This window comes from Pinus tabuliformis, chromosome 3_2, assembly GCF_031772625.1.
Source record: "Pinus tabuliformis cultivar Carrire ecotype Pingquan chromosome 3_2, CPIR1, whole genome shotgun sequence".
Taxonomy (NCBI): domain Eukaryota; kingdom Viridiplantae; phylum Streptophyta; class Pinopsida; order Pinales; family Pinaceae; genus Pinus; species Pinus tabuliformis.
This window is the reverse complement of record NC_142302.1, coordinates 170189881-170204558: the sequence shown is the minus strand read 5'-3', so window position 1 is coordinate 170204558 and position 14678 is coordinate 170189881.

Below are 14678 nucleotides of genomic sequence, written 5' to 3'. Positions count from 1 at the left end.
TGTTGTACTCGTCATTTTCTATCTATATAGGATCAAGGGAATTTCATTTTAGGTAGCACTAAAAAGAAAACTTACAGATATCATATGTAGGAAGGATGGTTGTAGGTGAGTGTATAGGCTAGGAAAGATAGGAAACCTTCATCCATTGTTCATTTCTTGCTCTTTGAATCCTTGAGAAGAGAAGTGTGGATTTTGCAAATAGTTACCAAAACATGGAAAATAGGTTGGATTATTTCTACACATAATAAAGATCATTGCAAGAGGATAAGGTCTCTAAGGAATTATTGAACAAAGAATAATAAAATTCCATGACGGGTTAGGTGGTTGGATGAGATGTTTGTAATGTTCTATGATGAGTAAATTCATTAAATCATGGGAGAGGAAAATGGTTTGATCAGAGTGAAGGAGAGAGAAACTTGTAGATGTTTCCTTCACCTCAATAGTTTCATAGTGGGTATAATTATAGCTCAAACAAGAACTTCCACAAAATTTCAATGTGGATATGTGAGAATAAGTTTGAGATGTTTACAAAAATTAATTATACATTAAAAATGTAATTAAATTTTGTAACTCGCTTTAGTAAAAAATTGAAATTTTTATTCTTAGCTATTTGTTGGAAATAATACTGAGGGGGGGGGTGTGAATCAGTATTATCAAATTAATAACCTTTTCATTTCCATACTCAGATTCATATACGCTACTTCAGTTAAGGGAACCCGTGTGTACATGCAACTGTGTCTAATGCAACTAGCGTATATAGAGTAAACTTATGATTCAGTTAATCCATTAAATGTTGATCTTTAGTTAGTGCATCAGAACTTCATTAACCATATGAACAATAAACAAAGGCAGTAAAATAGAACAGATCATCACACATAAGAAGCACACATGAACACCATGATGTAAGGTGGAAACCCAATGTGGGCGAAAACCACCTGCTGCAATTCGTCTCTATCTTCTTTTAATAAGAAACTTCTTTTTACAATATTTTTGTACTGGTGCAATCTTATACCAGTACCCAAGCTTCTACCTACAGAAGGCTACAACCTTCTCTCGTTCTCCATCTTCTCGTGGAAGGGAGCTACAACCCCCTTAGCTCTTGTACTAGCTGATGTACTAGTACATAGGTGCTGACCTACATAAGGCTACAACCTTCTCTTTCTTCCTCCAGGTACCACGTTTCATAAATTTTCAAACTAGATACTTATAGAACACAACATCATAATCTGAAGGCCACGTTTCATCCAATTTTCATACTGGACCCATCAATATCATTGAAACACAAAATCAATCACCACTTGCATCATCAATCTCTGAATCACCCAATACTGAATCACTGAAACCCTATCAACAAAAACACAGACACAGAGAAGAACACAGAACTCTACAACAATATTCAGATCCAACTTATCATCAAAAATCATGCATCAGAGTGCATACGCTACTTGGAAGAGTCGAACTAGAGTGTATACGCAACTTCACCAAGGCGAACAAGCGTATATGTCAGCAAACACTTACTTATAACTTCGCTGCACTTCCTGACTTCGGACATACCCAGATCATTACATATACAAGGATAATATGTGTGTTAGCAAATAGTTCTAGTCCATCCGATCATATAAAGATAAGTCATTATGATCCTAATCCATTGTTAGATCTCATCCATCAACACTGAAGCTAAACATAATCAACGAATCTGAATATGCAGAATACTGACACCAGTAAACAGTCACCAGAACTCAGACTTTGCATCATCAACCAGAACCACCTGTAACTTCAAACATCATAGTTTATATGGTATATGCTATTCAGATGTATCTAACCTGCGTATGTATGCACTTTTATCAAAGTCAACCAGCGTATACATCTGTAAATATTCATTCATGATTTGCAGCTATTCCAAACTTGAGTTATACCCAGATCATAATATTTACAGAACATTACACGTGTTAGTATACAAATTTGGAATAAGCATGATCAAACCATATTGAGATGATTCATTCCAAGCCATAAGATCCTGATCCATCATAGACCTTTGCCTCCATCAACCGCTAAGATTCCTTCTTGGCTCAGATCAAGCAAAGCATCATAAACCTATAACCTGCATACTGGATCTCACACTTCATCAGATATTCAAGACTTTCTCAATGCCTTTGCCTAATGATCTTCTCCTCCTTTTATAGTCTTAGGCCTTACTCAATACCATGGTCCAAAACCACTTAGAACCAATACCTTGGACCAAATCCCTGGGGTCAACACATCGAACAAGATACCTTGGACCAATACCATGGATCACAATACCATGGTCCAAATACTACAGACCAAAACCTAGTGTACGCGCCTTTACTTGCATGAAAGTGCGTGTATATGTATACGCACCTTTTGGTTGACTAACCCGCGTGTATATGTGGCTTTATCAAGGGGAACTTGCGTATATCTCCTTATCTTCATTCTGTGAGCCTGAATTGTGATCTATCATCTTAGTAAGTTGCCATCAAGGACAACACCTGCATCATAATGCCAATAATCTCCCCCTATGGAATTGATGGCAAAGCTAACTTGCCATACTGAGAACTATCATCTTAATGAGTTACCATTGTACATTACATCTGAATTGATTCCTTTGAGCTGCCCTGCATCCCATGTATTCTGTCACATCTGATATCTCTTCTGTAGATTCATCTAGTTATATATAAGTGAGTTGTTTTGCTACAAGTGGGTTGCCATTAATTACAACACATGCATCATAATGCCAACACTATTAAGTCTAAAAAAATGTATCTCATGAATTTATGACTTAGACTAGGAGAAAACTAAAAAATAAATCAATGTTTGGTCTCATTTGAAACTACAAAGAGAAGTTGGGATAGAGGTTATCACATACACGTGAGCATTTGAGAAGGTTGAGAAGCTAAGAGAGAGAGAATAGGGATTAAGGAAAAGGTGAATTTGAGCAATCGAAATTAATCGATATAGGTGTCATAGGGGTCCATACATGTGTGGAAAAATTCCATGTAGTTCTATGGACAGGTCCATTCAATCATAAAATAGGTCATGCATTAGTTTCTGTTGATTCTGGTTTTTCCTAGATAGTTCTACTTTCTCAACAAACCATTATACTTAGTTCAAGTGATTTCAATATCAATGCAATCCTATGTTTTCTAGAAGTTTGTGGAGATTTCCTTGTAATTAATTAAAATTTGTTTTTTAACGAGTAATTAATTGTGTATCTACGAAATCAATTTTGTGCTTATGTTTCTTACTTCTAGCTATTGTGTGATTCGTGATATGGTCTGAAATTTATTTCTTAAAAGATAATTAAACTCAAAAATTACATAGTTAATTGAGATCATAAGGACTTTAGTCACCTAGGCTCCGAAATGTTCACATTGTCTCAAAGTTAATTCTCTTACTAATATTCTCAAGAATTTAGGGGAATAAATCAATTACAGGGAAGAAGGACCAACAATTAGAGGATTTCAAACTCATTTTCATATATGTAATTTTGTGCAACAGATCTTTAAAGACATTGCATTATTTAATCTCAAGTTTGAGGACAGATTGGATGGTGCCTTGAATTTATCAACATGGAAGGTGAGGATTACACTCTTATTACAAGAGAATGATCTCTAGGATATTGTCAAGGACATTGTGACTCTGCCTGTAAATTTGTAATAGTTGGTCACTCACAATAAGAATAAAGTGAAATCCAATTGAATGATCATGGATACTACAAAGGATCATTTTATCCCTCCTATATTTGAGAATAAGATGATGAAAGATATGTTTGATGCCTTGTTAGTCTCTACCAAAGTGAGAACATAAACAAGAATATGACATTGTGGAAAAAACTTAGGTCCATAATGATGACCAAATCAAACACAGTTAACAGTTACCTTATGAAGATCACAAGGATTCATGATCAACTTATAGCAATTGGAGAGAAGGTTGAATATGTACAGCTAGTGAACTTATAACTAATGGTTTCCCAACTTCATGGGAACCATTTGTTAGAGGTATGTATGCTAATGGAAACCCTCCTAAATTTGAGAGGCTTTAGGATGACTATATCTGCAAGGAGACTCGGATAGAGTAAAAGGCCAATAAGAAGGGTGGTGACGATAATCTAGATTTATTTCATCAATCAAGGGTAGAAGTAAAGGACCTAGCAAGGATAAGGGAAAGAGTAAGGAGTCATTATGAGAATTTTGAGCACAAAAATGGACCTCAAAACAAAAAATTACGACCAAATAAACTTTAAAAGAACCAATAAGATTCAAGATGATGATGCCATCTCCAGGGATAAATATCCTTAAAGGAAAAAGAAAAAAAATATTTATTTCATTGTATTTTTTACTTATCCCCTTAAAATCTTACTCAAATTTCAAGTGTAGGCACCCAATGGATGCAGAATTAAATTATGCCTCCAACAAATGTTGACACTTGAAATTTGAGTTAACCTATAAAGGTATAGCCGAAAGTACCATAAAGAATAGTTTTATTTATTTTCCTTTAAAAATTAATAACTCTTATTTTATTATTTTATTATTTTCCTTAGGAGACCCATTTTAGACCTCAAAATTCCCCTGATGCAACCTCACAACTAGGAAAGAAGAACTTGATTAAAATCAAGTTCTTTGTTTGTCATAAGAATAATAATTAATAATTCTCATCGCAAACTTAGATGAACGATTCTACTACCAAGCTTGAAAAAGATGTCTCATTGGTGTCTTGCATTTCTACTAGTGTGCTTCTAAGGAATGCATGGTATGTGGACAATGGGGCATATTGACATAAGACATTGGTACAATGGTTGTTTTCTTGTCTGAATAAGTAGGACTGAGGAGTACATTTTTTGCTTGGTAACGATGCCAAGTAATAGTATTAGGAATTGGTACTATTTCTTTCTAGATTGACTCAAGTAATTCTTTATATTTTGACAATGTCTTGTTTGTTTCAAGTATCAAGAGGATTTTTCTTTTAGTTTTTATTATGGAAGATAAGGTAATTATAGTGGAATTCAAGAACCAAAAATTCCTCATCAAACCAAAGGAATATATATCCTAACTAATAGGGTTTACATGAGGTAGTTTCTACATTTTACAAGGTGAACTTGTTTGATTCCTAGATCATAACAGTGAGAACTTGTGCAAGTTGTTGCATAAGATCATGGGGTACCTGCATCATGGGGAATGACCTATTCTAAGGGAGATAGTCATAGGTCTTCCATAGTTTAGTATTAAGCAACATAGAGTATATATAGGGTGCATGTTTGGAAATCATGCCAATATTTCTTTCCCAAACAATGAGCATAGTGAAACTTCAAAGACTTACATGGTATTTATTCTATAGCAAAGGAATACATTCATGAGGAAGGATTTAGAAACGTCCCATGATCTTATTCTAGTGATAAAGGATGAGGACTAGGAATAGTTACTAGTGATTTCAAGAGTAAAATAACAACCTTGAGGTGGAGAAGGGTAGATGGTACCCCCTTCCTCTTCTATCAGGAGAACTTGATTGTTAATTCATACATTAAGAAATGCTCAAGAGTATGTTGAGACTCCTAGAAGAAAATTAAAATAGTGCAGGCCTCCAAAGAAGCTTCTAGACTACATGGCATTAATGAGCAACATTCTAGATCGTAAGGTGGTAAACCAACAAGTATGGTGGGACACCATGGTGGAGTAAACCTCCATTGTGAATAATGATGTTCGGGACATATTTTCAAGACCAGAGGGGAATTCAGTTATGAGTTCCATGTGGCTTTACAAGACCAAGCATGTATCAAATGGTAGTATTAAGAAGTTTAAAGTGAGGCTTGTGGTAAGAGGGTTGTCATAAATATAAGGGTGGACTATGAGGAGACATTTTATCTAATCTCAAAGTACATTTCTATTATAGTTTTTAGGTCCTCGGTTTAATTTATGGGATGGAGGATACATTATATGTATGTGTAGATAGATTTCCTTAGTGGGATCATTGAGGAAAAAGTGTACATAGAGTATCCTAAAGGCTTTGAGGTAAATAGGAAGGATTCCCATGTGTGCAACATTAACAAATCCTTATATAGACTCGAGAAACCACTAAAAGCATGGTATTCCAAGATAATTGGATATATTCAAAGCACGAGCTTCACCAAAAGTGAAGAAGATTCTAATTTAGATTGATTCACTCATTTTGTTGTTGTGTGTAAATGAATTTTTATTCACGAGTGCAGAGAAGCTCATTGCAGGGTGCAAACTACACATGGAAACTAAGCTTAAGAGGAAGGACACTAGCATGATGCATTACTTATTGAGATTGCAGGTTTTGGTGAGACCAAGGGATATTTTCATTGGGATGGATAAGTATGCACTTCAAATCGTAAAGTTATTTTGGATGGAGGACTATAAACATATGGAAACACACATGATCAATAATTTGAAGAAGGTGGTGGCTTCAAATTTAGAGTTGGTGAACCTATAATGTACAAGAATTTAATAGGTTCCTTAATTTATTTGGTCAACACATAGCTATATATCAGTGTTTTATAGTGAAAATATTTAGTCATTTCATATGGAGCCAAGGTAGGAGCATTGAGTAGTAGCAAAATTTGTGCTCGAGAATTTGAGGGGCACAATGCAATATGACCTAAAGCATCTTGGATATGGTACAGTAAGGTTGTGTGGATATAGAGACTTGGAAAATGAAAGCAATGCAACAAATAGGAAAAGAACCTCAAGGTGTCACTTTAGCCTAGGATCAGTGATGGTATCCTAGTTTAATAGGAATTAGACTTCCATGGCACTTAGCTAAGTAGAGAGAAAAGACCATTTCATATGAGATAGGATTCATATAGGAGTACCAAAGCTCCAATATATTCCAATTGATCATAAGATAGTTAATTTTCTCGCCAATCCCTTGGAAAAATTGAAGTTTGACGCATTCAAAGATAGATCTCGATTGTTGTAAAATTCATTCCTCACTAAGAGAGATCACTGAGAATTACAGCTTGGATGGGTACCTCCACGTAGGTTTAGTAATTAGGTATATTTTCAAAAGGTAATTTTTGAAAAGTATTTATATTTTTTAATTCACTTTGGTTAAAAAGTCAAAGTTGTGTACTTAGTTGTTAAGTCTAAAAAGGTGTATCTCATGCATTCATGACTTAGTCTAGGAGTAAACTCAAAAATGGATTAAGGTTTTACTCTTGGCTAAAAGTATAAAGATGGGTCTAGAAAGAGGTTTTCACATACACTTGAGCAATTGATTAGGTTGAATAACTAAGAAAGACAAAGAGGGTATGGATTCAAGTAGACGATATTCTAGGTTGTAGGTGGCATTCTTTATAAGTGTTATATAGTTCCATACAGGTGTATGGCATAGTTTCATATAATCATGCAAAAGTCAATACAGTCATGTGGATAGATTTTTATACTCTTATGAATAGGCCATACACATTGTCTACTAGGTGGTACAATAGTTTTTGTTATTTTTAATTTATCCAACAAGTTGTACATTCTTAGCGAGTCATTCCTCTCAATTAAGGGTGATTTGTGGTATCCCTGGAGGGTTTCTTTTTCTACCATCTTGCATACATTTCCTTCTAAGTTTTTCGAAGGAATGGAAATATTATTTTGAAGGAATTATTACCTATGTATATGTGAAATTAATTTTATGCTTCCACTTTTTAATTTCCAGCTATTGTGTGATAGATGTTATGATATTCCCACATAGGAATATTGCTAATGGGGCGTATCAATATTTCCAATTTTGTTTTACTTTGCATTTACCCTTAGGAAAAGTGTGTTATGAAGCCCCACTTGAGTTGTGGAGCTAAGGAAAGGCCCAACTTAGGAGAAAAGGAAAAAAATCAAAATTTTAGTGGAAGGTGGGGACCACTCATGGAGAAATACGGGCCCCTTTGGAAATACACACTCCTTGGAGGGAAAATAACGGGGAGTTTGATGGTTGGGCCCCACATGGGAAATTGGGAGGGACAATGACAAAAGAGGAGGAGGCACTCATTTTGGGAATTATTGATCATTCGATCATTCACCTAGATTAGCACGCTTGAGCTAGAGGCTAAGTCATCATGTGTTTTTGATCACAAGAGATTTTCAGGCAAGAATATCACCCCTTGATTTGGTGGACTTACAATGCCAACCCTAGGAGGGAATTCCCATCATTTTCAGATCAGTCCAGGAGTATTTCACTGGGATTGTGGAGGAGTTTCAACAGTGATCGCACAGGACTTATGCAACTCTTTTTCATGCGACGTGTGGGACTAAAGGAGAGAATGAATTTTGGGCTAAAATTTGTGTGAGAGTTAGGGAAGGAGTTTTTCTAAATATTTCATCCATTTTGGGGACACTCAGTAGCAGAATTTACAGGTGAGTTGAAATACCCAACATCTAGAGGAGCTAGGGGAAATTGGGTCGAAATTATGAGGTTAACATTTGGCCAATTCCTTCATGGATTTTTGTGGGTACTTGGAGGAGAGCCTCGGGTTAATTTCCTAGAATTTGTTGAGCAATGGAGGAGGCCCTACTAGCCATTTCTTGCAACCAGTAGTTCAATTTCTTGGGAGAACAACACATATCCATAAAGAGATCATACAACAACATTTGGGGACTTGTCTTCATCACTTGGGATTTGTTAGCTTGCCTTGAGCAAGCCTAGGCGAACACTTTCCAAACACCATATTCTAAGCCCATGATTTTATAATAAAATGACTCAGAACAACGTAGCTTTTGGCTCAATATATGGTGTTTGATTTGTGTGTAAATTTCATGTATGTTTTGCTATGTTTTCTTTGTTTATCATTGTATATTTTCGTTAAGAATATTACAGTGGTATCATATCTCATATTCTTGGCTCATTCTGTGGGAGCAGCATCACTCTATGACATTAGAAGACCAACAGAACATGACTTACTAGAGGCAGAGGTACAGGAGCATAGAGAGGAAATTACAATATACCCCAGATCTAGTGTTAGTTGAATTGGAGGTTGAGAGGCCAAACATGGGAGATATTAAGCAATACAAAAGGAGTAAAGAGGAGGAGCTTTCCCAACACCTTCTCAAGGTTGTTCAAGATTTGTCTAAGGGTATTTAGGAGTTGAGGCAGCAAACCTATAGCAACAACAAGGGAAAATGGATTCAAGGGGAATTCCAATTTGGCAAAGGCTCCAGCGCGTTGGACCACCATAGGGTTTATGGCCCCAATGCACCCCTCATTTCCAGTACACCACCCAAGTCCACTATCCTCACGTTTCTAGCATTTGATGCTAGAGGACCGCAAGGGCAAGAGGAGATGCCCATGGGGGACTATTTTTTGGAGTATGAGTCCTATGGGCCCAACTTTAGAGAGACCATTACCTTCAGGGAATTTTTTCAGTTCAAGGGTAACAATAGGGGAAAGGGCAAGGTGAAGGAAGCTACATGCATGGTATTGATTTGTAGCACACCATGGGGAGATTTTTCCTCCCAAATTTTGATGGTTCATCCAAGAGCTTAGCGAAAACATGGGTTGGGAATTTAGATGTCTTCTTCCAACTCAACCAGATGATAGAGGGGGAGGAAATTAAGATTTCCACATTGAATTTAGAAGGAGAATCCCATGACTAGTGCTTCCATGGGCTAACTGTTAGTTTCAGTCATTTTTTCCTATCACCAGTGATCAAATATGCTTTTACCAAGCTTGTTAGGGGTCTCAAGGTCAAATTTTATCATTTCACTAGATTTTCATAATAAAATTTGGTCACTGATTAGTTTGTCTAGGTTTATCTCTATTCTCTCAAAAATATCACATGTCAATCGCTTACATCACTCAGATGAGTGTATCATCATAAAGAGAATGTCATCATCATGTCAGTCATCACCATCAGAAATTTACTCAGTCTAATTTCTTCATTAGGTCATTAGGGTTTCAAGGTCCATTTTCATTTCATGCATAAAAATTTGGCATAAGATGAGTTGTGATAAGCAACTCTTTTCAATAAATCATGATTACTTCATGGCCATAGTATCAAGGTTCCAAAAGAAAGAAGGTTCACTATTCAAAAAGGTAAAAAGAAGTTCAGATTACAAATCTCTAATGTGGTCATTTTCAAAAAGAGTGAAAGTCGTGTTTTGAAAAAGGTATGTGGGGCCCATTTTCACTGAAACGAGGATCATACTATGCCTATAAAAGCCCAAAAGTCCCAATCATATCTCATTTGCATCCTTACTTCCTTTGTTTATCAATATCTCTCCTCTTTAAGTGAAAAAAACATGGGTTTTCTAGCTAAAATTGGCAAAAATTCCTAGGCGTTGTGCTTCTGGGAGAGGCATTACACTTCTGTGAACTGTGTTTCGCTTTGGCGATGTGCTTTTGTCAACTACGCTGCGCTCAGGACAGAGTGGCCCAAAACTCAAATAAAATCACCCAAATTCCAAATTTAAGCTTACACTCCAGTTTATTATTGCTTTAAGCTATTTGGCAAGTAAGTACAATCATCTCACTCCCTCTTTCCTTTTGGAAAATCAAATGAATGATGGTTAGTTTAATCATTTAGGGTTTGGATAAATTTCATGTTTTTAAACTTACTAATAGTGAGTTTAGTCAGCTGGAAACATTCAAAACCATAGAGATTGATATCCCATACCTCTGTTTGCATACAAATTACCATTCCATCCACCAAACAAATCTTTCCTTTCAGTTTACTCCATCTTCCTACAAACCCTAGCTCTTACCTATCAAACTCAGCAGTTTTCCTAGCTAGGACTATTTTTCCAATTTCTTGCTTATCTTCCCTCATTCATTTCCCTCCATTTCAACTTCATAATATTTCTAAAACCCCTACCCATCTCTCAAAGTTTCCATATCACAATTTCCCTTCCCTAACTCCCTCATTTCACCATTTCACTCATTCCTCATTATTTTTTCCATTTTCCTATTATCTAGGGTTTTCATAATGGAGGGAGACTCTTCACCATCAGAAAAGATAAAACATCATAATGGAGGGAGGATTCTGAGATATGAGCCTACAAACTAAAATGAAATCAACTCTTCACCATTCATTAAACAGTGCTTTGAAGATGTCAACTGCCTAGGGTTTTGTCAAAGGGTGGGTGAAGTAGGTTTTCATGAGCAGCTCAATGATTGGATTGCCACCAATTTGAAGGGAGAAAAAGCCATCATATTAGGGATTGAATTTACATTCTCAGTAGCTTCCATCTCTTTTTCCATAGGGATACCTAATCATGGGGAGTATTGGTTCAAAGGCATGAGCCTAGACCTTGAGTAATACAAACCTTTCTTAAAATCACCCTATAGAGAGGCTCATTCACACATCATTCCATTCTAATACTTGTAGGAAAATTATGTGCCACTGATGAAGGTTGTAATGAAGTTTTTCACCTGTGAGGGGAGATTTTCCAGATTGTATGGATACCACATTAGAATGCTAATGCATTTCACAGCTCTGAAACCTCTCAACATGTGCAACTACTTGTGTAGAAGTCTTATCAAAATGTCTGAAAAGGTGCAGATGAAAAGTAAAGAAAATTAACCAAGTCTTTTTCATCAGAGTTTGATAAAGATTGTATTCCTCCATCAGTTGGCAGAAAAGAACATGGCATGGGATACCTTCATAGAAACAGCTTTGCAATGGCATGAAACTACTTCATCAAGTCATCATCAAGACACATCATCACAACATATGGAGGTAGGGTCATCAAGAAAATAAGAGGAATTTCCCAGGACACCTAGACCTGAGGTGACTAAAATATATCAGAGAGGAAAAAGACTTGTTTTTACTTCTCAAGTGGAGAAAAGGGCCAAGCCTTCTACATTAGCACAACAGAGATCACATTTATAGGATGAGGAGCTAATTGAGCATGATTTTGAACTAGTTGATTTGGAGGCAGTAGATGAACCTTCAAAACTGAAACAAGTTATCAAGGAGAAGGATTCCCAAATTAGAGAGATCATGGACATTTGGGCCAAGACCAGATTCATCATTTCCTTCCTTGAGCAAGAAAATATTCAACTTAAGGCCAAACAGCTAATCATGGAGAAAGAGCAATCCAAGATGTTGCAGCAAGGAGACAAAGGTAAAGCAGTGTTAAAGCATGATGAATAGTAAAATCAGGTTGGAAAGAAGAAGCCAATAACAAAGGGTCTCAAAAGCGCATTGAAGAAAGGAAAAGAACAAAACCTACTGGATGAAGCCTTGGACATTGAAGACAGAATTTCTTTGGAAATTAGTGAAGGCAGAGAGCATTGGTTAGGTAAGGTCAATGGCCATCTAAAACAACTTATTGACAAGCCTAATAGAGATAACCAGCTATTGAGGCACATGGCCCACCAATACCAAACCAGAAACATGATTTGCAACATCAAGCTCAAGCAAATGAAAAACAAGCTAAAGGAAACCCTAAAAGACAAAAATGAGAGGGATAACTTGGAGATGCTTGTTGAAGCATCCATGAGAGCATAACATACCTCATTTTTCACTTTTGGACCAATTTTTATATTTTTCTAAGCATTTTTGGTTTTTGGTGAATTTTGGTGCAAAACTCAGAAATTGCACTAGTTGCAGAAACGTAGTGCATTGGCGCTGCACTTTCTCCTCAAGGCTCCAAATGACAAGTAGCTTAGATTTTTGGAAATCTAGTGGTCTCCTCTCAAAAATAATTTCATCATATTTCTCAGACAAGGCTCAAATTTTGAGAAAATTGAGAAAAAGGGGTAAAAAATCAACATTCTGCCCCTGTTTTTGACAGACGTTGCGCTTTTGGGGACATCTTGGGAGAATCAATTTTTGAAGGCCTTCCCATGGGTCATTTTAAAAAATTCAAGATGTTATGGAAACTAGATAGGTAGGGCTAGTGTATTGTTCTCTCAGATTGCAAATTTGACTTCATAAAGGCACCTTAAAGTGGCCTCATAGTTGGTGTTGCGCTTCTACAATTTTCTGAGTTTTCAATTAAAATTTCCACTGTGTAATTTCTCAGTTCTCTAGTTTGACTTGGTCAAAGGTAGTATGATGCAGCTTTAGTAGTTCGAAGTATATATGACGTAATAATGAATAAATAGGCATGAGATGTCGCTTTTATGGTTAATTAGGCCTCATAAATGAAGCAAAATTCAAATCAAAGTCTAAGAGAAAAGTTGGTTTTTTACCTTCTCATCTCACCTGTTGGTTGAGAGATTCTTGGAAATTGTTCCACCACTTAGGGATTCGACCCCTAAAAGTGGGGAAGTTGTTTTTTTTAATTCTATATGTATCATTTATCACTCGGAGAGAAGGGTTGGACTTCAAAGGAGAGGACTCGTATCTTATGCTTTCATACAGTTAATCAAGGAGCAGTTGCAGCTATTTTTCAGGAATACTTGTGTAGTGAGTTTGTGGTGTTGTCTCCTTTCTATGTCAATTTATTATGAATGAATTCATCTCCCTTAACATGTTTTTCTTTCCTCAGTGATTTTCCTTACAGTTATATAGGCAGAATTATTTATATTCAAAGCTATGTTTATGTGGAAAATCATGTTTGTGTATTTCTTCTTCTAGATTAATGAATTCATGGTAATACATGCTCATTATGATTTCTTAAGCTTTCAGAACCTACACTACATTGACAAAATCGCAATCCATCACAAGACATCGTCATATTGCTCCTCTTTATGCCTGATACTACATACCTTTGAGACCTTAACCTAATTTCTCTTTCTCATCCCTGGTCCAGCAACCTAAAAACCCTAAATTTTCAAAAACTCAACTAAAACTATTATATCTAGCCTAAAATCCATTTCTCTTACAGTCATTGACTGAGAAATCCTTAGAGAGATCCCTCTCTGGTTTAGCAAGCTAGCTATTGAACTACGAGTGGTTTGAAGTTACCTCTTTCGATCTCCTCCTCAGCCTGGGACATTGTAGAGGATAACACTAACCACGTTACAGCCTATGAGGATTTCACTCGGAGGGTGTTGGAGCATTTTGAGAGGAGAGATTCGAAGGGGAATTTTGGGGAGTTCTCAAGCAGATGGGGAATGTTGATGCCTACATCTCCGAGTTTATGAGGTTATCATTGATGGTTCCTGTCCTATCAGAGGCTAGGAGGGTTTTCATGTTTGTAGAGGGGATTGGTGAAGTCCAACATCCCTGCCACCTTGCAGGACATAGTTGGGAGAGCACAAGACTTGCAGGATGCTCTACCCAGGACTAGAGCACCAATATCACCCAGAAAAGAGTTCCAGCAAAGGGGGAGAGACACTAGGGCTCCACCACTTGTTAGATGATCCAAAAATAAATATTATCATAGGTTATTAAGTTAGAATAAAATAATTATTAATTTAAGATATTAAATTAATAATTATTAATCTAGAATATTTAATTATTTAATGGAGACATTTAGAATTAGTATATCGTTAAAATATATGACTCTATAAATGTGTTATATCTTAGGCTCTATTTTAGGAGAGTTGTTACTAAGATTGTTTGAATAGCTTTTATTCTAAGTGGACACTTGTTATTGCATAAGTGATCCATAATTAGAGGTAGTTAGAACATTGAGCTTATAAATAGGTCATTGCAAGAGTGTTTTGTTGTTCAGGTGTAAACTCTTGCAAAATCAATATGTAATTGCTTTTTTCTTATTAATAAAATTACATGTATGAGGACACTTCTGTCATTATTGTGGTATCAAAGC